The 24,306-nt window shown below is 41.1% G+C and overlaps 1 long non-coding RNA gene across 4 annotated transcripts in view; it reads right to left on the reverse strand.

Annotated features, from left to right (window-relative positions):
- Positions 1 to 2,060: 2,060 nt before the first annotated feature.
- LOC122459628 overlaps positions 2,061 to 24,306 on the reverse strand; it is a 37,980-nt gene continuing 15,734 nt past the window's right edge. For 2 of the 4 annotated variants that reach the window (XR_006280436.1, XR_006280439.1), the window contains exons 3-4: positions 10,347 to 10,349; positions 8,874 to 8,893 (exon numbers count right to left, since the gene is read on the reverse strand). This is a non-coding gene — a long non-coding RNA (uncharacterized LOC122459628). Of the gene's footprint in view, positions 2,073 to 3,022; positions 3,028 to 5,933; positions 5,941 to 8,873; positions 8,894 to 10,346; positions 10,350 to 13,659; positions 13,672 to 22,385; positions 22,391 to 24,306 lie in introns of those variants that run through there. The other 2 variants (XR_006280438.1, XR_006280437.1) reach the window with 2 other exon arrangements.

Genomic DNA, 24,306 nt, shown 5'->3' on the forward strand with positions numbered 1-24,306 from the left:
ATTATGGTGCCCCCCCATATATAATTCAAAATAAAAACAATAGTATACCATAAGATAAAATTTTATTTTTTGAAGTGACACAAAACTTACATGTATGCTGAAATTAAAATAGCTTCTTTCTAGATTTTCTGATTGCAAAATTTTGGATAAGTTCATCGAAGCTAACTCCACAAAGCATGTCCGTTTCCATACACACTAGGGAAAGTGAATCAAGTGTGCCTGACACATTGTTGTTCTCTGAGGGTTTTTTATTCTTTTCAGCTGAGAAAAAGAGCGTTCTGTGGAGCAGTTAGTAATCATCAATGTTAGAAAAATATGTAGTGCTATCTCTACATTTGGAAACACACATTGTATTCCATCTTTCAATATTGTGTCATGAAGATCAATGTGACTGAATTTCATTTTTCCTGTTTCGTTAAACTTTGTGCTCATATAACAGTGGAACTGCCATACTTCTCCACAGAGATTCATGGTCAAGTCAACAGGGTATGAGTCAACTAGCTTTTGGGATCCTTGTGAATATTGTTCTTCAGATAAGTCCATATCATTTAGAAAAGAAAATCTACTTGATACTTCTTGGTACACTTCACCTCTCCTCTTCATATGAGCGTCAAGTGTATCAATTATAGCATAGTAAGTAGATCCGCGAAATTTGTCTCTAGGATTCAATGCTGTTTCTGTTGCACTGCTATCATTTGCTTGTTTTTTCTTGATTCACTTGTGGAACTGGGCTTCTTTGTAGTTAGTATCAGGCAAGATATCTTTTGATATGTCTTCACATCTTTCAAAATCATTCCTCAAAGTGTGTAAGTGGCCTGCTAATGATTGACAGAGGTCTGCACATGTTTTCAAATCCAATTCTTTTTCTTGGAGAGCTTGACTTGTGGGGTAAAAGTGTTGTAAAATTTCATTCCACATGGTTAACAAATTACACAACGTACACTATTTTTATGTATATATATATAAGAAAAAAAACAAATCAAGTACGTATAACTCAGAAGAATATATCAATAATAAAACATAAATTTATTGCAATACATGACAGGATCTGATTTCCACGCATTATTTCGATCTATGTTAGTAGGAAGCCACCCTGGTGGGGATAAGTAATAAAAAGAGAACAGAAAAATGGGGGGAAGAGTGTGTAGTGGAGTGTAAGGAAGTCTAACAAAGTTCTGATTTTTCCCATGATGACTACTTCAATACTTTTTTTGAAATATCAAATATCAATTTTTTTCAAAAAAAAAAATCTCATTTTTTTTGGTGTCCTGTGCTTTGGTGGTGCCCTAAGCATGTACTAGTCTGCCTATTGGGTAATCCAGCCCTGACATTAGGATACTAGACTGTTGGAAACCAGAGAGATAGAGAGTGAAGACACACAGGATGATGTATGGAATTTTCAATATAGAGGGAAATATAAATATTATTATTCAGCATTATGACACTATCAGTATTAGACAAGGGCGCTATAATTTTATAAAAACAAATGCACTGTGTTCACAATGCACTATATCCACAATGTATCCATGATGTTTAGGTATTTTCTTTCAAATTAGTCCAAATAGAGGCAACTTTTCAGACATCAGTGTTCATTAGGCCATGGGAATGCAGGTAAGTGCAATTTCACTAATCATTGCTCTGCTTCCCATGGACTGAAGAAGGGGGGTGTCATTTTCTCTGATTATGGCTAGCACCAGAGACTTCAGTGGAAGAATCAAGAAACTTCTCAGCAGGCTGATGTGGTTTATCTTAACCCCTAATACTTTGAGATTGGCTTAAATCCTGAAGCAGGTGCCTGCTACTGTTCTCATTGAGGTCAATGGAAAAACTCCAATTGACTTCAGTGTAGATTGGGTCAGGTTCTAACTGCTTCATGCAGAACAAAATGAAGTAACTGTGGATTCAATGATACACATTATATTCAAAGAGTAACTCTGATGTTTCTGTGACAAGAGATGGGCCAAAGGCAGAACCATTTATCCAACCCTTCCCACCAGGTCCCAGGTCAGACTTTGAACATTTTGATAAATCATGGAACATCCAGGGTGGAAGGGACCTCAGGAGGTCATCTACTCCAACCCCCTGCTCACAGCAGGACCAATCCCCAATTTTTGCCCCAGATCCCTAAATGGCCCCCTCAAGGATTGAACTCACAACCCTGGGTTTAGGAGGCTAATGCTCAAACCACTGAGCTATCCCTCCCCGCAAAATGACCCTTGGATCCAAACCACTCTTAGTTTACAAAACCAAATCTTGACGAATGAGGAAACTGCTATAAGAGACCACAATTATCATGCAACTTCCTGTGTCTGCCCTCAAAGAAGCCCTTCACTGGATTCAGCACAGTTCTACTCCTCCGCCCATTACCAGGCCACCCCACTGAGTAAATCATTTTCACTGCTCCTTACAGTGGTTTCCAGATGCACTAAGTGTCACTATAAATGAACTAAAAAAAGAAAAGGATTACTTGTGGCACTTTAGAGACTAACAAATTTATTTGAGCATAAGCTTTTGTGAGCTACAGCTCACTTCATCGGATGCAACGAATGTAGCTAACGAAAGCTTATGCTCGAATAAATTTGTTAGTCTTTAAGGTGCCACAAGTCCTCCTTTTCTTTTTTGCGAATACAGACTAACCACGGCTGCTACTCTGAAACCTATAAATGAACTAAGAAACAGACCCAATCTGGCTCATCTTTTCTGAACCTAACCAAACTCAAGTGATTTGGATACACTGGAACTAAATCAATGAAACCCTTTTGTTTGGTGCTTGGTTTTATAAAAGCAAAAGCCATTTGAAGAGGCTTTGCAAAGCCGCCACCAGTTTTGCCCTGAGACTCGTAGTTTTGAATCATTTGGCTCTGATTTAGCAAAGGACTTAAGAACTTGCTTTACTTAACAGTCACAGGCATGTGAGGAGGTGTTTAAAATTAAGCATTTGTTAAGTGCTTTGCTGAACAAAGATGATATGCAGAATCAAGGCCTACATATCTCACAAACTTATTATTATTTAGAAGAAAACCTGTACTTTGTTTCGTATATTTGATAAAGAATAAATCTTAGTGTGGGTTAAAGGCTCCTTTTTTAACCCTAACATTCTGGTTTTAAATTACTCCACAGGAACTCCAGTTTAAATCTCTGGGTATTTTGCTTGAATAAGGACTACAGGATTGGGCAGCCCATGATGTTTTAGAATGTTATACTTTTATGATCATCTAATTAAGCAAACTGGTTCATTACAAGCAACACTAAGGTGCTAATTCAATTCCCGCCTGTGATTTTTTTTTCCAAGCTTGTTTACCTGTGAAGCCATGTGTAACTAAAGAAAATCCCCACAGCAAGTGGTGGGATATAGAGGGGGAAGAGGCCTCACTACTACATTTATTTCAGCTTTAGTCCAAAATCTCCAAGCCCCCAAGGTTTAATTATCGTGTGCAGTGTAGTGTTGAATAGGAAAAAGGGACTGTAGCATGATGGAATGATTTTCACACTGATACCCACAATGGAACTGGAGCATTGGGAAGGTGGGGAGAGAGGGCAGTAAGGTTCTAAACTCATTTGAAGTGAAGAAGGAAAAAAATACCTTGTAGAGTCTCAACACATTTGAGTGGAATTATAAATATTAACTATTTTCTTCATCTCTCCTGTGTGAAATGCATCTGTGGGTTTATTGCAGCAGAGTTAGCGAGCTTGAATCTCAGAAGTTTAGGTTAAAGAAACCACCACCACTACCACCATCTTTCCTCAGCCTTTGTACTTATCTCATTTCAAGTTATGTTACTGGTGAGAAGAAATGAAAGGTGAAAAAGACCCCATACTATTATTCACTTTACCACATGTGTGAACTGAAGAGGATTAAAGGTTTGTTCAATTCCATTCATAGCATTCTTAAAGGGTTTTTTTCAAAGAACTCTTTAAACAAAGGTTGCCAAACTAAGCACTTTTTTGTTGCTGCTTAGCTGAGGTCTATTGTCAATTAGTAAGCAACCTTTTCAATTCAGTGTAATTGGGGCTTTCAGTTCTAATTACATTATATACCTATAGAGAAATGTGAATAAAATAATAATATGTCTATAAAATATCCATGGATGGAACATTTAACATAACATACTGTTACAACACGTTCCATGTTCTACCACAGACTTGGCTGCAATTCCAGAGTACCTTGAGTCTATAGGTCTATAAAAGGCTTTGATGCTTGCAAATGTAATATATAAATAATAATTATAGTCAGAACTGGAGTGAGTGCTGTGGTTAAGGTCTTTTCGGTCACTGATATATTTTTGAAACTTTCCTTTTTTAGCCTGAGATTTTCCAAGGTTTCTCTCTGTTTGAAGGTGAATACTTTTGGAAAGTTTGAGCAAAAGCAGTTCTGCCATTTTTGAGTGCCAGGTGACTTGAAAAAATATATACTTTACTCATTCTTGCAATCTTTTTTTGGATAGGAGGATCTGCTGAAACAGAAAGTTGGCATTTGGTAAGAAAAGAGCCCTCACTGGGAAGAACTTTCACGGGCTCCAGTGAAAATTCATTTTGATGTGACTGAGCTATGGCCATTGGAAAAATCATATGTTGTGCACACAATATATTTTTGCCTTTCTTGCTAAGTTTGCAAAGCGCACACGTAAGGAATGATTTCCAGATTATGGAATTTGCACCACCCTGCTGGAACAGCTGCAGACCCCCAATAAACCTACTGATACACATTTCTTTTACATAGGAAGGTCTTCAGAAGTAGGGTTCTCTTACTTTAGTGGTTCACAGGATGGGAAACTATGACTGGCTGGAGTGCTTGGGATAGCAAAACTGGGGTCTGCAGTAGTTCAAAAGGTGAAAACAACATAGCTGTGGGGCAGAAGAGATTCCTAGGTGCTCTCAGAGCAGAAGCTTTGAGATAGTAGAACTTAGTAGCTTTGCAACACAGTCACCTTCCCCAGCTCCAATCCACTAAACGTCCACAAAGAGCAGGTTCCCCCCCCCCACAGAATCAGAAGCGCCACAAGGACAGAGCTCCTCCACCTCAAACCTTGCCAAACCAAGCTCCTGCCCCTGTGGGTCTTTGAAATGTTGAGGAACATTCTAAGTTCTGTATGTTCCCTTGGGGGAAGATCCAAAGTCAATAACTTCAACAAGGCTATGACAATTTATGTCAGCTGAGCAGGGGTGAAAGTAAAATGGAGCTCTTACCAATACACGGCAGCTCTGGCACCTCCCATCCCCCTGGAAGGGGTGGGGCCTCGGGTGGAAGGGGCAGGGCTGGGGATCAGCATCCCACAGCCAGTCCATCTGAGCTCCCTGGCCCATGCCACCCGGGGGCTCCAGTGACAATTTAAAGGGCCCGAGGCTCCAGGCAGCAACTTCTGCCGTCACCACCCCCCACCATCGGCGCCGGGGGGGAGGGCAGAAGGGTCAGTGACATTAAAGTGCTGCCCCTTTTGTGCCCCCCTCCATTGGTAGAGACCTGTCAGGGTCGCCGATGGGGGACGCAAAAGGGGCAGCAACGTTAAATTGCTGTCACGGCAGTACTTTAAAGTCAGGGTACTGGCCAGTATTGGGGGCTACCTTTTACCAGTACACTGTACCGGACCATACCACTTTACTTTCACTCCTGCAACTGAGGATCTGCCCCTAGGTCTTTAGCCTCTGAAGTCTTGTTTAGAAGCCTTAATAAGCTCTGAAGGTGGAACATAGGTTGACTAGGAAAGTATATGGAGCTTATCATAGAGACCTAAAAGTTCTACAAGTTACATAGGGAGTTGCTTAATCTCCATGGCTTCTCTTAAGCCCCTCTCACCCTGTCTGCTTCTTCAGGGCTATAGAGCTCCTAAGCTCCTCGGTGCTTTTCCTCCTCCGCACCAACTCAAAGTGAGAAGCCTTACAGAAATTTGCAGCTCTGCGGGGCTTTAGGAGCAGCCTGGGCCAATGGCAACCACTGATGTTCTGGAGCTCTGAGGATCTTTAAATGACTGCAGGAGGTAGGAAGCAGTAAGAGGAGCATGTTTCAAAACTTTAAACTGATAGAGGATCCAAATATTTGCAACTCGGGAAAGCTATGATTATCCAGATAACCTCCACTTTGCCTCTGTAGTGACCCCCTGAGAATAACAATCAACTCTGAGACAACATTCTCCATTCATAGAAAAACAGTTCATCTTATGAGTTATCACAAAACTAGAATTCTTTACACTGAATCATGGTTTAACTCAGAGTGACTTTTCTAAATGTAAAATATCTACAGTTTTAGGCTTTATTTTAAAGTCCTTATGAAAAAAAGATGAAGATTGGAGGATGGTTATGGTAAAAATATATCAGTCAAATTTATTTTTTTGAATTGCTGTTATCTCCTGTGGACTTCTTAAAAACTTTTTAAAAGTGTCATATCCCAAAATAAAGGCTTCTCTGCATTGGAAAGTTTTACCAGTTATGATAGCATAGTTAAACCAGTCTAGTTATACTGGTATAATCCCCATGTGGACACTCTTGTTCTGGAATAAGAGTGGCTTTTTTCAGTTTAGTTTAATCCCCTTCCAAAGTGATGAAAATTAAACCAGAAAAAGGCACTTTTATATTACAGAAACAGAGAGTCCACACATTGAGTTAAACAGGTCTAACTATAGCAGTTTAAATTCACACCTTATCTTATACCAGTATAACTTTCCCTTGTAGACAAGCCCTATATTGTGACAGGACCAATCATTTTTATACTTTTACTCCTGGGAGAATTTTGTGCCACTGCGCATATGCAGAATTTATGTCCCCTGCAGATTTTTTTGCTTTCCCACAGAAAAAATACTTTCTGATGGGAAAGCAAAGGGAAACCACAAGAGTGGTCATGCGACTCTCCCCAGCAGTATGTTTCGGGTGCCCAAGGCAGCTGACAGAGAGGTAAATCACTGTGGGGAAGAGAGGGTGGACTGGGGAAGAGCCGGCTGGTGACTCCTACCCTGCACCAGGCTCAGCTGCTAATCCTGGCTGGGCTGGGGAGGACAGGACTTCCTCTTCCCCTGCATGGCATCCCAGGACGTGTCAGACCCACCCCCAGATTCCTCCCCGGCTGTAGAAAATTCTGCAAACTCTACCCTCCCCGCATTTCCTGCACCCATTGCTCCTCAGCTGCAGGTGGTGGGATCGCCTAAGCCCATGCATCCAGACCCCCTCATACCCAGACCCTCCCACTGAGCCTCACCCCCATCCACTCAGATCACTCCCCAATGAGCCCCGCTCCCCCTGCATCTGGACTATCCCAACAAGCCACCCACACCTGGATCCTCAACCTACCGAGCCCCACTCCCACAGCATCTGTACCCCCCAATTAAGCCCCCCAACACCCAGACCCCTCTAATGAGTTCTATCACCAGACCACCACAATGAGCCCCAACCATCTTCACCTGGACCCCCCTGAAGAGTCCCATTACCATTGCACCCAGAACCCCCCCAACAAGCCCCATCCAGATCGCCGCTGCACCCGAATCCCCCACTGAGCCGCCTGCACCAGATTGCCCCATACAGAACCCGCTCAACACACACCTGGATCACTGCACGCTAAACCCCTCCACACTTGGATCCTGCCTTGCTGAGCCTGCCTGCGCACACCTGGTGCCCTTGGCATGTAGGGGCAGGGCCCTGGGATGTTTCTGGGGCAGGCCCATTCCTTGCACTGTGTCAGTGTTGGGTGCAACCTCACTGCTGAGTCCATGTCCCACGGGGAGCTGCACGCTGATCTCCCACCTCTGAGCAGCCAGTGGACTGTACTCTCCAATACTATGCGGGAGCTTCCACATTTATTTGACAAATAAAATTTGCAGATTTTTTCAGAATTTTAAAATATTGTGCACAGAATTTTTAATTTTTTGGCACAGAATGCCCGCAAGTGCATACTTTGTTGCTTTCATGATTACTTTGTAAAATGCTTGATTTGGCTTTATGTAACAACCATGCTTCCTGTTAGCTTATTTATCCTTACAAGCAGAGTCGTCCCGTCCATAGGACGGACTGGGGCAATCACCCCGGGCCCTGCACTTCAGGGACATGCGGGTGGTGGGGGGGAATGGACGGCCTAGGGGGTTAGCGGGGGGCCTGGCACTGGCAGCAGAGGTCGGGCCCACACCCCACACTCAATGGCTTGGATGTTATTTCTTTTTCTTGCCCGCAGCCCCCTGGGCTCAGGCTCAGTCTCTGAGGCGGCAGCAGTGTGAGACCCGGTCCCAGCCCACTCCACTCAGCTCTATCAGCTCCTGGCATCGCCTGCCGCTGCAAGATCCCAGCCCCCCCAACCGCAAGTGCCAAGGCAGGCAGACCCAGGTTGACCCTGACCCTTCCCTTTTCCAGCAGGACCCTCCACCAGCACAGGGGGGGCCCCTTGTCCCTAGCACAGGGGAGTGCCAGCCAGTAGTCTCCATCGTCCCTTGCCCATTGCCCAGCAGTGGAGTCCTTCCAGTGCCCCACACCTCCCCCTTCCACTGCCCTTTCTCCCCTCTCCCAGCACTGGATGACGACCTCCAATGCTACCTCCAGGCCAGGGCCAGCCCTTATCACCCTCTGCCTCAGAGTCCTCCTTGCCTTTCAGCTCTCCCGCCTTGGGGTCCCATCCCTGCAGTACCAGGACCTGGGGGCCCAAAACTCTGCTCTCTCCACCACCCACCAGGACTGGGATTCTCCATCCATCTGCTTTTCTGCCTCCCTTCCCCCTGCCAGCCCCCCAGAGAAAACAGATCTTAGAGCACCTCCTCCATGCTGGAGGGACCTGGGGTCCCCCAGCACCAGGGCACATATAAGCCCTAGAAGAGCCCTCCAGTTCCTGAGACATGGGCTCTCAGAGTTGCAAATGTGTAATTACATTTTTAAAAAAGAAAAGGAGTACTTGTGGCACCTTAGAGACTAACAAATTCCTTTTCTTTTTGTGAATACAGACTAACACGGCTGCTACTTTGAAACCTACATTTTTAAAAAAATCCACTCAGGGTAGCGAGACCATATGCACCTGGGAAGTGAGTTTGCTGCAAGGAAGTCCAGGAAGGTGGATTTCAACTCATTATCAGTCAGTTTTTTTTGTTTTTAAAATTATATAAACTTCATTATAATTATAAAAAAGAACTACAGAATAATATAACAACATTCTAATTATACAGCTGGGCGCTATCAATATTTAACCTCCAGCCAGCAGCTGCCGTTGAAGTTCACTGTAACCTGATTTCACCTGTATAAAAAATGTTAAGGGGGGCCTGCATACAGGCTAATTTGCCCCGGACCCCATGAACCCCTAGGGACGGCCCTGCTTACAAGATATACTCTCAATCTTGCCAATATGCATTCTCAATCTGACCTACTCTGGCTTAACACTTTTTTGCCCCCTGGAAATTTAATTTAAAAAAAAGGTGGTGGGGGGGAGAGGAATTAGCTATGCTGTTGCTAGTGATGTACAAGCCAATTTAGCTGTTACTCTGTCATTAGCCTTTGGTACTCTAGAATGTTTTAGAAATAGAAGCACCTTCTATTTCATGAGATTTACTTGGACAGCTGGATGGCTGTAAAAAAGGAGGACAAGAAAAAGGAGATGGATGTTGCTTGCCATTTCCTTCAGTCCTTTGTTTATGAAAGTAACTTTACAGCAACGTACAGCTTGTCAGCACAGAGTCAAGGTGTGTTTTCTAATCTGTCCTTGTGACACGCATTGCTTCACAGTGCAAACTCACACACACTTTTCAAACATGATTCTATAGCCTATAGAAGCTTATAACTTTCAATTACTGCCAGATTTTCTGCAGCAGCCTCTCTCAATCAAAAATTAATATTACATACTGAAAGCTTAAGGTGTAGATACCTGCTAAATGGCAGCACTTGTTCATTACAGCTGAGTTCCTAAGTAACCATTTCAAAAAGGAAGAGAATGGTAACCAGGCTGGCAATGAGATTCCAATGGGTGGAGGTGAAGCAGCAGCCTTCCCATCTCATGCTTCCCAGTGTTCTCATGTACTGCTCTTTGTTGTTGCAGAAGCCTCTTAAGTACATAATAATAGGTACAGCTTCAATCAGTTGTGACTTCCTGCTTGAGCTGGTGATTGGACAAATTGTTTACTTACGGCAGCTGCATCAGAGATTTTCTGGTTCTGACAGAATAGCCAGTGTCCTCCATACACTTTACATGTTACTTCTCACATATTTTCAATAATCTGTTTGCAATTTAAAAGGAGCCAAGCTTTGCTCCCAGTGGTTAAAATCACTACTGTACTTGGTTTCTCAGTTGCAGCATCTATCCTAACAATGACTGGAGGTATTATAGGAACATGCTAACCTGTGAGCAGTCACAGAAGTAAATCAATCTATTGATGCTATTTTTGCAAGAAAACTAACTTACATATAATTTTTCATAGAGACATAGAGAAACAATAACAAGCAATGCAGGAATAATATAATGTAGCCAGTTGGGAAGCACCCCAGGAAAATGTTGACTATGGGTACATTGCAATTAGACACCTATGACTGGCCTGTGCTAGACTTGAGCTAAGGGGCTTAGGCTAAAAGGCTGTTTAATTGCAGTGTAGACATTTGGGCTCGGGCTTCAGCTCAAGCTCTGGGACCGTCCCACATCGCTGAGTCCTAGACCTCAGGCTCCAGTCCAAGCCCAAACATCAACACCACAGTTAAACAGCCACTTAGCCTGAGTCAGCTGGCATGGGCCACCTGTGGGTTTTTAATTGTAGTGTAGACCTACCCTACAATGTGAGGGTAGCTGATGGGTCTTTTACCCTCGGTGAGACAGGCAGTTTCCCTTTCTCTAGCATGCAAAGATTGTTCTGGCAGACTGGGCAAAGAAAATCAATTTGTCATTCAACATCCATGAAGGCAGTTCAGCAACATACTGTGGGGAGCGGAGAGCATGACAAGGCACTGAAGATGTCCTGGTCACCCACTGCAGCTAAGGAAGTCTCCAGCCGTAACGATTCTTCTTGTCACTGGAATCTGGCCTCCACGGCCAAGAGAGTGGGATTGCCCTTGTGCAATGGCTTTCTCACTCAAAAATTTCCTGCAACCCTCATCCCATTAACATCATTTTATCAAATTTCATCATCATTAAGATTATATCATTAATCCAAGTACTGTGGCGATGGGGGCATGACAAAGTGACAGGTGGAGATGACCACTGGTAGTCATAGCCACAATCCTGCATGTAGGCGGCCTTGGGACTAGTGGCCATTCAACTCCATCCCCAGGGCAGCAGAGAAGTTCAGCAGCATTGTAGGCTACAGAGCAGCCTTTGTTAGGAGAGCACTGCTCACACTTTTTAAGGGAATGGGCTAGAAAAGGTGCCCTAAACACTTCCTGTCCCATAACATCTGGCCAGACTACCATGGCTGGCAGATCATCCTACAACAGTCAAAAAACAACAAAGAAGAAAAGACTCACCCTAGGAGCATGGAATGTCTGCACCCTTATGGACAGAGGTGATGCACAAAGGCCTGAGAGAAGAACAGATCCCGTTTACAGAGAACTTGGCTGCTACAATATTGATATTGCAGCACTGAGTGAGAATAGACATCAAACATGTGATTATGGATACAGCTAAATCAGTGCTGGGACCAAAGAAAAGGGTACACCAGGATTAGTTTGATGAGAACAATGAGGACATTTCCAAATTCCTAAGTGACAAGCAGAAAGCATTTATTGAATGGCAGAATGAACTCACTTCCATCTCAAAGAAAGATAGGTTTAAGTACCTACACAGCAAGGCCCAGTCTGAACTGAGGAGAATGCAAGATGAATGGTGGGAGAGGAAAGCTCCAGAAGTCCAACATTACACAGATACAAACAACACGAAGATATTCTCTGACTCTCTCAAAGCAGTCTACGGACTATCTAAATCTGGCACAGGCCCTTTGAAGTTGGCAGATGGCACAACCCTCATCAAAGAGAAGGAGGGAATCGTACAGAGATGGGCTGAACACTTCAATAGTTTACTCAATAGACCATCCACAGCTGATTGGCATGTCCTTGATCATCTACCCGAGAAGCCCATCAAAGAGGATCTTGACCTCCCTCCATCTGTGTAGGAAGTTATGAAAGCCATCAAACAACTGAACCCTGGCAAAGCCTCCGGAAAGGATGGTATTCCAGCAGAACTCTATAAAGTAGCAGGCTCCAAAGCCATCAAGGTGTTTCATGATTTCTTGAGTAGCATTTGGGAGGAAGAAGAAATGCCACAAGACTTCAAAGATGCTATTATTGTATCACTGTTCAAAAACAAAGGCAGCAAAGCTGACTGCTGAAACTACAGAGGCATTGCTCTCCTCTACAGCATGGAAAATACTAGCTTGCATTCTTTTGAACAGACTCATTAAAACATATCTGAGGAGAACCTACCAGAAGCGCAGTATGGTTTCAGACCAGGTCATAGTACTGTGGACATGATCTTTGTCATAAGTCAGATCTAGGAAAAATGTTTAGAACAGAACATTGACCTGTAAGCAGTTTTCATTGATTTGACCAAAGCTTTTGATACTGTCAACAGAGAGAGTTTATGGGCTATTCTGCATAAACCAGGCTGCCAAAAAGGTTCTTACAAATTATCCATCTGTTCCATGGCCACATGACAGTGCAGGTGCTCACCAATGGTGACTTTTCTGATGCATTCAAAATCTCAAATGGAATGAAGCAAGGCTGCGTACTTGCTCCAGTGCTGTTCAACTTGTTCTTTGCCTGTGTCCTCAGCCATGCCACAAGTGACTTAGATCTGGGGATATACATCCACTACTGACTCGATGACTCCCTGTTTGATCTTCGAAGACTCAATGCTAACACCAAGCCATTGGAGAGACTTCTTGTTGAGGCACTTTTTGCAGATGACTGCGCCTTGATGGCCCATAGACATAGATTTTCTGAAGCATCCCAGCTCTTTAAACTCACCATCGGTCTTGGGAAGAACAAGGTCTTGTTCCAACCAGAACCTCATTCCAATCTCCCAGTGCCAGCCGTCTTCATCCAAGGCACACAGCTGAAAAATGTGGATCAGTTCAAGTATTTGGGCAGCATCATCTCAAGTGATGGTTCCCTTTATAAGGAAATATCCTCCAGAATTAGTAAAACCAGCCAGGCCCTTGGCCAACTCTGAAAAAAAGTCCTTAAGCAGCACAACATTCCTCTCTCCACCAAATTGAAGATCTATAGTGCAGTGATTCTAACATCTCGCCTGTATAGATCTGAGAGGTGGACTCTTTATAGGTGTCACATTACACAGCTTGAGCAATTTCACATGTGCTCCCTCTGCTCAATAATGAGCATTCGCTGGCAGAACAGAGGGACCAATATTAAGGTCCCTGAAGGAGCAGACACAACTACCATTGAGGAAATGTTACTGAGAGCACAACTTAGGTGAACTGAACATGTCATCAGAATGGAAGACCACCATCTCCCAAAATACATTTTGTATTGGGAGCTAAATCAGGGCAAATGAAAGAAGGATCGTCCAGATAAGCTCTTCAAAGATAATCTGAAGAGCAGTCTCCAGTGGGCTGGCATCAATCCCAAAGAACTTGAGCAAATGGCTCAGAATAAGATTCACTGGTGGTCTCTGACAAGATCAGCATGTAACAGGATTGAACAAGATCGACAAATTCATCTCCAGGCTGTATGTGAAAGACACCACAGAGCTGCATCATCAAACATCACAGATACAAACTTCCCATGCCCTCAGCGTGGCTGACTGTGCATCAGGGTTCGGACTTCAGAGTCACATGTATAGCCATAGATGAGAACTGCAACAATATCGTCATCAGCAGCAGTGATGGACTATCAACAGACATACCCTATATTTCCCTATAACCTTGCCAGTCACCCATAAGGAGCATTCATATTAACATGCATGTTATCTGGAGTGCCAAATGCAAAATCACTAATATAATCAAAAATCCCAGTATTCTTTTGTACAAATTCCCGAAGGAAGTGTCTACAGGTTATATTATATCTTTGGAGGTTTGCAAGAATTACTCACCAACAAGCAGAGTTTTGTTTCTCTCTTTCGATAGTTACCCCTGCCACTGCACTGAATTTTTCTATGGCAAAACTCCAGTTGATTTCTCTAGGATCAAGAGTTGGCTGTTAGAGTTGCAGTCAGTGCTCATAAAGTGTGAAGACCCAGGACAGAAGTAAGAAGAGGCTATGGATAGGAAAAGAGGCAAAAAGAAAATAAAGAGAATAATAATTGATATTGGAAACTCTGGACCAGGTTGAGTAACAGTCTCTCCAGGAATCCACTACCTTTTATGGCACGAGTAATATGTTCATGGACAACACACTATTTAGTTTTTCACTTTTTTAGTGAGATCACTTGTTTCAAGAGCTATTCTTTTTGCACTGTCATTTCTTTGTGAGTGCCCTGCAATTTATCTCTAAGGGCATCCTTGCATGACTGTGTTAAAAGTTAACTCAACAGAAGGAGGTATAACTCATTTGCATGCTTATGAGTATGTATATGCATATAATTACTGACCAGCGATGGTAACTATAAAGGTTGTGGGAGGTAAGAGTAATTATTATGGACTAATTATATGGACTAGTTACTCACTAATTATATGGACTAGTTACTTTGTTCCCTATAACTTGGAGAGAAAAATAATATAAAAAAGACAGTGATTCATAAATTACTTCAATTTTTGATATTTTTACTTTCTTGTCTTGAGAACAGCATTAGGGTAGCAGAAACCTTGTCTAGTGATGTGTATGCATCCACGTAATATTGATTTTCTGCTGCCAGCCCTGCACACTGAACAGAACATCATTTTTAGGCAGGTACTGTTCAGCTTCCTTCCATTATGCATCCTCCTTGTGCTGAATTAGTACCAGTCACCTATCTAATCCTGCACTCTCTTTAAGTTATCATTTTTGATATATGCAAAGGATTACAGGTTTGGGAACTTGGAAACAGAAAGCAAATAAGATTACCTGGTGAGGACTATAGGATTTTTGGTCCGAGTCACACTGTATACTCTACAGGAGTGAAAACACTACATAGAATAAGTGCCTTTCGCTTGTCGAAGATTTTATTTTACTGTATCACAACTTCTACCAAAATAATCTTGTCAATACAATTTCTTTAACTCTGATGTGTGGCCTCATGTTGTAATAGTTGACATGCCTTTTTGTAATATACCGTCAGTTGTTCCCTCATCTGACATGTCTAAGTAGTATAACCATCTCCCACCTTTCTCTCCAACCCAGATTAGCAGACATCGACAGGGGAGAGAGGAAGTTCTCTGCTACGAGGGGTGGGAGGGCATGAGGGACAGAAGGGGCAAGTTATGGTGTTATTGAGACACGGTGGGGGATAAGGGGGCAGCCATCTACAGGCTGAGAAGGAAAGTTCCGGGGCTTCCCCTCCATGTCCTTCTCCCTGCTCCATGGCCGAATCCTGAGCCCTATGGCAGCCACTCCAGCCCCTCTGGATCCAACTCCTGCCTCTACTCCCACTCCAGGACAGGTGAGGATACTAGTCTCCCTCTACCTCACCCCTCAGTTCAGCTGCTCCTGGATAGTAGCATTTGTGCTTCTCCTCTTGATGCTCCAGGAGATCCTTGACAATGAGCACTGTGTCTTACTTGATTTTTATCTGCTCCTTAGGAAGGTTTATTCTGTTCCAGTTCACTATGGGCAGCTGGACTAAAGCACCTTTCACAGTGCTGGCCTATCATGTGACAATGGTTAAGAATCACAGTAAGAATCACTTTCTCCTACTGTTGAACAAGGAATTTTCTTAGGGCTTGTCTGCATTACAGGTGATGTCGGTATAACTTATGTTGCTCAGGGAGGTAAATAAACCACTCCCCTGAATGACATAAGTTACACCGACCTACCACTGGTGTGGCCAGTGCTATGCTAGCAGGAGAGCTTCTCCCATCAACATAGCTACCGCCTCTCGGGGAGGTGGTTTCATTATGCTGATGCGCGAGCTCTCTCCCGTCAACAGAGAGCGTCTTCACCACATGCGCTATAGCAGCAAAGCTATATTGATGCAGCTGACTTAACTGACCCTCTTACTCCTCATGATAGATAGCTGTCACTTAACTAGTTCAGAGATGTCATTACTGGATCCACATACCAATTTCACAATGAATTGAGTAATTGCTATCCTCTTTGTGCTCCTGCTCAAGATGAATAATGATCTCAGAGGATCTCTCGTGTCTCTCTCCTCCTCAGGCCATCTTTGGATGGACACATGAATCCTCCTAAGATCTTGGTCTTAATTATATGTTAATTATGTCCACAATTATGTCTAATTGTGTGAAAAAGTATTTTATGATATCTTTTTAAAATTTGCCACCTTTAAGTTTCTTTGAATATCCCTTTAAGAAAGGGTTAAGAGAAGTTCCTGATTCTATCTATTTTAGATTTTATACTGCTGCCCATCACTGTGGTATGTGAGTGCCTTCCATGTATCATGGATTAGCAATAGCTTATTCTCTAGTGGACTTCATGGAGTCTCTCATTTGGGAGTAAAATCTCTGTTTGGGGTAAGGTTTTAGTTTTTGACTAAATTTCAGATTTTAATTTACTTTTTTTGTTTGGGATTTTGGGGTAGAAAACTTCTCTAAACTTTTAATGTGGTATTGTCAGATATTTTCAAAATTAGATCTAAATATTGGTGCTATGCACTAGATGTCATCTAGGAGAGTTAAAAAAACCTGTGATTTTTCTCTTGCTTTCTATTTTTTACTAGAAAGCAACTGTCCCTGCCTCCACAAAAAAGTTGGACTTTTTGATCTCTGATAAATGCCTCTGTATTTAGCATGTTGTAATTCAGCTACCTCTACTCCAGTTCATTTCAACTTTGTAGAAAAACTCTAACTCAGCCCAACGGCTAAAGTTGCAGTTTTAGGCAAATATAACTTTTTTGGTGTGGGGGCAGGGGGGAAGGAATTTAGGGGAGAGAAGAAAAAGGTCTGTTCTTTTTATTGTTATCTCATCCTCCCAACATGCTCCCACACTGTTTGTCTGTTTTGTCCTCCTGTCCCATCTTATGACACAGAGATTGTAAACGTTCTAAGGTGAGGACTATCTTCTTTGTTACTTTTCTGTTCAACACCTATCACAATGGGACCCTAATCCTGGACTGGGTCTCATAGATCCTACAGTAATAAGAATAATGGAAAATCTAGAAAGTTCACTTACAGGTTTAACTATGGACTGTCTGTTGATGCTCCCTAACAGATAGAAAGAGAAAAGGAGTTTCAATGAGTTTTGACTATTCTTGTCCTCAGCATGTGTATAAAAATGTTGATGAAAAGGAGCTTAGTACTGGGGAATTTTGGGGCCATGGTTGCTTTTACAGAAAGGGGGTATAGCCAAAACAAATGAGAATGCTGGCAATGGAAATGGTTTGGGGGATTATTTTTAGTAGGAACTGGAAATAGACTGTATATGCTGAGGAATAATGAATCAACTATGGAAAATAAGATTATGGGCCAGATCCGATGGATTTATGCTAACATATACCACCTGAGGATCTGGACAGTGACAGAGGGGGTGGGAGAGGGTGACCTGGTGTTCTTTATATATATATGTGTTGCGCCTTTTCTAGTACATTATGCAATTGACAAAAGCAGGGGTATGACATGAATTTTCACATAGGGCTTGAGTGCAAGTTCGCCCCTCACTCACTAGTGGCAGCTCCTGTCCCACAGGGGTTGGCCTGGCTTCCTGCTCCAGGCATTGTGGGGTGGAGCACGGGGCAGTATGGTGCTGTGACCTCTTGTACCATGTCATAATGTCCAGATGCACCTCCATCATAACCTGACAATAAAGAAAGTGGCTGACAAACATGTTCATTTCAGGCCAAAAGTAAATCACAGTCCAGATATTTACATAGCGTTCAGCAGTGCAACGTGCTAAATATAACCTAAGGGTCAAATTTTGCACCACCGCTTATCCTAAGTAACTCCACTAAATTCAGCATTATTATTGTTACAGTTGCTCACAATTTTTCATGAAACATTTTCCCATTGGAAATGTTTCACCAAAATCAAAAATTTCCATGGGAAAACATCAGTTTTGATTAAAGATTTCAATTTTCTGATCAAGAGACTCCAAATGAAAAATTTCCTTTTGAATTAATGTTTTGAAAAGACACTACATTTATTGTTCAAAATGTTGATTTGGAGTGACATTTTCCATTTCAAAATGTTGATTTAAAACAAAATATTGTTTTGAAATGTCATTTCAAAATGCCAGTTGATTTTGTTTCAAGCAAAAATGTAGAAATTATCTATTTTGACATTTCCTATTTGTAACTTTTCAGAATTTTCTGTTATGGAAAAAAAAATAGGTATTTGGAGTGTTTTCTTCCACTTCACAACAGAAAGTAATTTCAAAATGTCAAAATTTCCGGTGAAAACAAAATCCCATTTTTGACAGGTTATAGTTATCTCATTGTTACTCTCTGATGCACCCCAGAACAGCAATCCCAAAACACAAGGAAATTGAAGCAGGACCCACAGATGCGTGGTCAGTCAAAACACGTAATAACCATGAACCAGTTAAGTCAGCAACAATCTAAACAAAGCATAACAACAGTCCAAATGATGATGCTGTAGCAACAGGCCCTGAGTAACTGTACACCCCCAACACTATGAACACATAGGAACAGAAACTCTAACACTTAGTTTAAGAAGCAGAACCAGAAAACAAACAGGAACAGGAAGAGGAAGCAATAAGCAGGAAGGCAACATACACACCAGTCATCACACTTATATAACAGTAGAACCCAGCTACCCTGACTGAGGTAAAGGCCCTATTGTGCTACATGCTGTATATATACATAGAAGACGACAGTCCCTGCCCCAGACAATCTATGTAGACAAGGAGTAGTATGTATATTCCCACTTTATAGATGTAGATCTGAGACATTACCTGACTTCTGAAGGGCACACAAGATCTTTGTGGCAGAAGCAGGAATTGAACCCAGATTGCCCAACCCCTTGTGCAGAGCTTTAACTCCACTAGATTAGATGGAGTGTAAATCACAGTAGAATTGGACTGTGTTTACTTTGAGTATGAATATTATTATGTTTTACAGTTATTTTTGTTACACCCAATTGCACAACCATTGGTGGCTACTTGTTTTCTAACAAGAGCCAGTTTCGTGGACCACTTTGAACAGAAACTTCCTAACTCATGGTTAAATGCACGATACTGAATGAGGTAATTTCCAAATACTTTCTACCTCCTGATAACAGTCTTTATAGATGCATTCTTTCATAAACCTCAGATTCATTTCTGGTGGTTCTTTGGTTTTCTGTCTTTTTTATAAGTTAACTGTGGCTCATTTGGGGAACTGGAGCCCCGTTTATCAATTCTTACTTATAAAAAAATTGTCAGCAAACATATTTTTCAAGTGTTATAATAGTCTAAAAAAAGAAGCCTCTTTCCCATAAAAATAGCAGTGCTTGGCAGTGCCTGGTGTGGGAAACCACATCTCAACTCCAAGTCCGAAATGCTGACCTGACACCATTAGGGTGTAGCCTATACTCAGTTTCTGGTTTGTTTCACATAAAGATTTAAACTCTCTCACTTCTAACTGGAGCTGTGAGAATAAAGGGATTTTTTGGTTCACTGGCAGTTTCAAAAAAGTCAAACCAAAATTTTGATTCTTATCGAACCAAACCAACATTTTCCAGAATTTTTGGTGAATTGAAGAAGTTGGAAAAAACTTCATTTTGGGTTGATCAAAACATTTATCTTGGGTATTTTTATTAAAATCAAATGAAATGAAAGGCTAGATTAACAAAACTGGGGGGTAAACTTGGGTTCAAGTCCCTGCTCTAGAGTGGGGATTTGAACCTTGGTCGCTCATATCCCTTATACATACCTTAACTACTGGACTATTATCTCTGAGGGGCCCATCACCACCTTTTCCTTTTTTCAGAGTAGCAGCCGTGTTAGTCTGTATCCGTAAAAAGAAAAGGAGGACTTGTGGCACCTTAGAGACTAACAAATTTATTTGAGCATAATTTTTGTGAGCTACAGCTCACTTCATCGGATGCATACAGTAGAAAATACAGTGGGGAGATTTTATATACACAGAGAACTTGAAACAATGGGTGTTACCATACGGACTGTAATAAGAGTGATTAGGTAAGGTGAGCTATTACCAGCAGGAGAGCGGGGCAGGAGGGGGCACCTTTTGTATTGATAATCAAGGAGGGCCATTTCCAGCAGTTGACAAGAACGTCTGAGGAACGGGGGGGGGGGAATAAACATGGGGAAATAGTTTTACTTTGTGTAATGACCCATCCACTCCCAGTCTTTATTCAAGCCTAAATTAATTGTATCCAGTTTGCAAATTAATTCTAATTCATGCTGCCTAAATCCCCTTGTAAATCTAGCCATCCAAAATCGAAAGTTTTATGATGACAGTGCTGAAATGGGTTGTTTTGACATTTCCAATTTTTTTCCCAGCCATTGAAATCAACATAAATTCACAAAATGTTTTGGTTGACCTGAATCTCCTTTTATTTTAGTTTAAAAAATTGTGTGAAAAATGTCACCCCGCTCTGCTTTTGAAATCATGTCAGACCAAATTTTACATTTCTTACTCAGGACCAGATTCTATCATCTTTACTCAGCCTGACCCCAATTTGGGAAAGTATTTAAGTACAGGCTTTACTTTGAATACACATTTGGGATGGAAGCAATATCTACAGTTAAACATGGCTCTAATTGGTTGCTGGGCTATTGAAAAGCAGCTTACTCTGCAATTTATTGTATTGAAATTAATTGAACAACTCACAGGAGTAAGATACTGACCAATTTGAGTATTGTAGAGATGGAAGAATTCTAGCCCTTAGTTCTTGTTACCTATTAATTAGGCAAATTTTCCAATGAACTCAGAGTTTGCCCAAGTATAAATTGTGTAGTCATCAGAATTTGCTGCCATTTTTGTATTGTATTCAAAGGGATGCTATGTTTCCTTTATGCTTTTGAAGGGGTCTTTATTACTATTAGAAACTCTGAACTTCTGGGATTTGTAAATCGTCACTTTTAAATAATAAAACTGAAACTTAATATTTACATAATACATTTCATCTTCAAATCACTATCCAAACATCAGCAAAATAATCCTCCCAATTTCCCTGTTGAGTGGGTAAGTATTAGTACAAAACATAATCTCATCAAGTTGAAGTTTAGTATCAATGTTACAGCCAAAAATATTTAAATTGCACCCTCACACACACACAGATTAAGTCACCTGTGAGTTCTTGGGCCATCAGACAAAGTGGTATAAATAAAAGTAAATCCACTGAGGCCTAAAGAAAATAAGAATACAAGAAAATAAGAATGGTCATACTGGGTCAGACCAATGGTCCATCTAACCCAAGTATCCTATCTTCGACTGGCCAGTATTAGATGTTTCTGATAGTTGGAGGCTTAGGGATACCCGGAGCATGGGATTGCATCTCTGACCATCTTGGCTAATAGCCACTGATGGACCTATCCTCCATGAATTTACATACTTCTTTTTGAAGCCAGTTATACTTTTGGCCTTCACATCATCTCCTGGAAATGAGTTCCACAGATTGACTGTGCATTGAATAAAGAAGTACATCCTTTTATTTGTTTTTAAATGGAATTACTTCTATTTCTTGTGTTACGTGAAGGGGTAAATAACACTTCCCTATTCACTTTCTCCACACCATTCATGATTTTATAGATCTCTGCCATATTTCCTCTTCATCGTCTCTTTTCTAAGATGAACAGTTCCAGTCTTTTGAATCGCTCCTTGTATGGAAGCCGTTTTATACCCCTAATCATTTTCTCATAACCCCTTCTCTGAACATTTTCCAGTTCTAATATATCTTATTTGAGATGGGGCGATCGGAACAGCACTCAATATTCAAGCTGTGGGCATACCATGGTTTTATGTAGTGGCATTATAATATTTTCTGTTTAATTATCTATCCCTTTCCTAATGGTTCCTAATATTCTGTTAGCTTTTTTGCCTGTTGCTGCACATTGAACAGAAGTTTTCAGAGAACTATCCATGATGATGATGGTAACAGATAATTTAGACCCCATCATTTTGTATATACAGTTGGGATTATGTTTCTCAATGTGCATTACTTTGCACTTATCAACGTTGAATTTCATCTGCCATTTTGTTGCCCAGTCACCCAGGTTTGTGAGATCCCTTTGTAATTCTTTGAATTTAACCATCTTGAGTAATTTTTTTTATTGTCTGCAAATTTTGCCATTTTGTTGGTCACCCCCATTTTCCAGATCATTTATGAATATGTTGAATTACACAGGTCCCAGTATAGAATCTTGAAGGATCCCGCTATTTACCTCTCTCCATGGTGAAAACAGACCATTTATGCCTACATTTTGTTTCCTATCTTTTAAACAGTTACTGATTTTTGTGTAGTTCCCCTTTTTGAAGTGAAATGCAACTGTGGTGTGTTTCTTTGGCATTTTTCCTCCTACAATGATGTTAAATTTAATTACATTACACTATTACTGAGCAGATCAGCTATATTCACATCCTGGAGCAGAACCTGTGCTCCACTTAGGGCTAAATCAATAATTACTAGGGCTGTCCTGCAATTAAAAAAATTAATCGTGATTAATTGCACTGTTAAACAATAATAGAATACCATTTATTTAAATTTTTTGGATGTTTTCTACATTTTCAAATATGTTGATTTCAGTTACAACACAGAATACAAAGTGTACAGTGCTCACTTTATATTTATTTTTATTACAAATATTTGCACTGTAAAAACAAAAGAAATTGTATTTTTCAATTCACCTCATACAAGCACTGTAGTGCAATCTCTTTATCATGAAAGTTGAACTTTGAAATGTAGAATTATGTACAAAAAATAACTGCATTCAAAAATAAAACAACGTGAAACTTTAGAGACTACAAGTCCGCTCAATCCTACTTCTTGTTCAACCAATTGCTCAGACAAACAAGTTTGGTTACAATTTGAAGGAGATAATGCTCTCCGCTTCTTGTTTACAATGTCACCTGAAAGTGAGAACAGGCATTCACATGGCATTGTTGTAGCCGGTGTCGCAAGATATTTATGTGCCAGATGTGCTAAAGATTCATGTGTCCCTTCATGCTTCAACCACCCTTCCAGAGGACATGCTTCCATGCTGATGACGGGTCCTGCTCAATAACGATCCAAAGCAGTGTGGACCAAAGCATGTTGATTTTCAACATCTGAGTCAGATGCCACCAGCAGAAGGTTGATTTTCTCTTTTGGTGGTTCAGTTTCTGTAGTTTCCGCATCTGAGTGTTGCTCTTTTAAGACTTCTGAAAGCATGCTCCAAACCTCTCAATCTTTGAATGGCACTTCATATTCTTAAACCTTGGGTCGAGTGCTGTAGCCATTTTTAGAAATCTCACATTGGTACCTTCTTTGCATTTTGTAAAATCTGCTGTGAAAGTGTTCTTAAAATGAACATGTGCTGGGTCATCATCCGAGATTGCTATAACATGCAATATATGGCAGAATGTGGGTAAAACAGAACAGAAGACATACAATTCTCCTCCCAAGGAGTTCAGTCACAAATTTAATTAACACATTATTTTTTAATGAGCATCAGCAGCATGGAAGCATGCCTTCTGGAATGGTGGCCAAAGCATGAAGGATATCAGGAAGTTTAGCATATCTGGTATCTAAATACCTTGCACCACCAGCCACAAAAGTGCCATGAAAACACCTGTTCTCACTTTCAGGTGACATTGTAAATAAGGAGTGGGCAGCATTATCTCCCATAAATGTAAACAAGCTTGTTTGTCTTAGTGATTGGCTGAACAAGAAGTAGTACTGAGTGGACTTGTAGGCTCCAAAGTTTTACATTGTTTTGTTTTTGAGTGCACTCATGTAACAAAAAAACCCTACATTTGTAAATTACACTTTCACGATAAAGAGATTGCACTACAGTACTTGTATGAGGTGAACTGAAAAAATACTATTTCTTTTGTTTATCATTTTTACAGTGCAAATAGTTGTAATAAAAAATAATATATAGTGAGCACTGTACAATTTGTATTCCATGTGGTAATAGAAATCAATATATTTGAAAATGTAGAAAAATATCTGCAAATAATTAATAAATTTCAATTGGTATTCTATTGTTTAACAGTCCGATTAATAATGACTAAAAATTAATCATGATTAATTATTTTGAGTTATTTGCATGCGTTAATTGAGATTGATCGACAGCCCTAATAATTACCTCTCCCTTTATGGGTTCAAGGACAAGCTGCTCCATGAAACAGTCATTTATGGTGTCAAGAAATTTTCTGTCTTC

This window comes from Dermochelys coriacea, chromosome 3, assembly GCF_009764565.3.
Source record: "Dermochelys coriacea isolate rDerCor1 chromosome 3, rDerCor1.pri.v4, whole genome shotgun sequence".
NCBI classification, from domain to species: Eukaryota; Metazoa; Chordata; order Testudines; family Dermochelyidae; genus Dermochelys; species Dermochelys coriacea.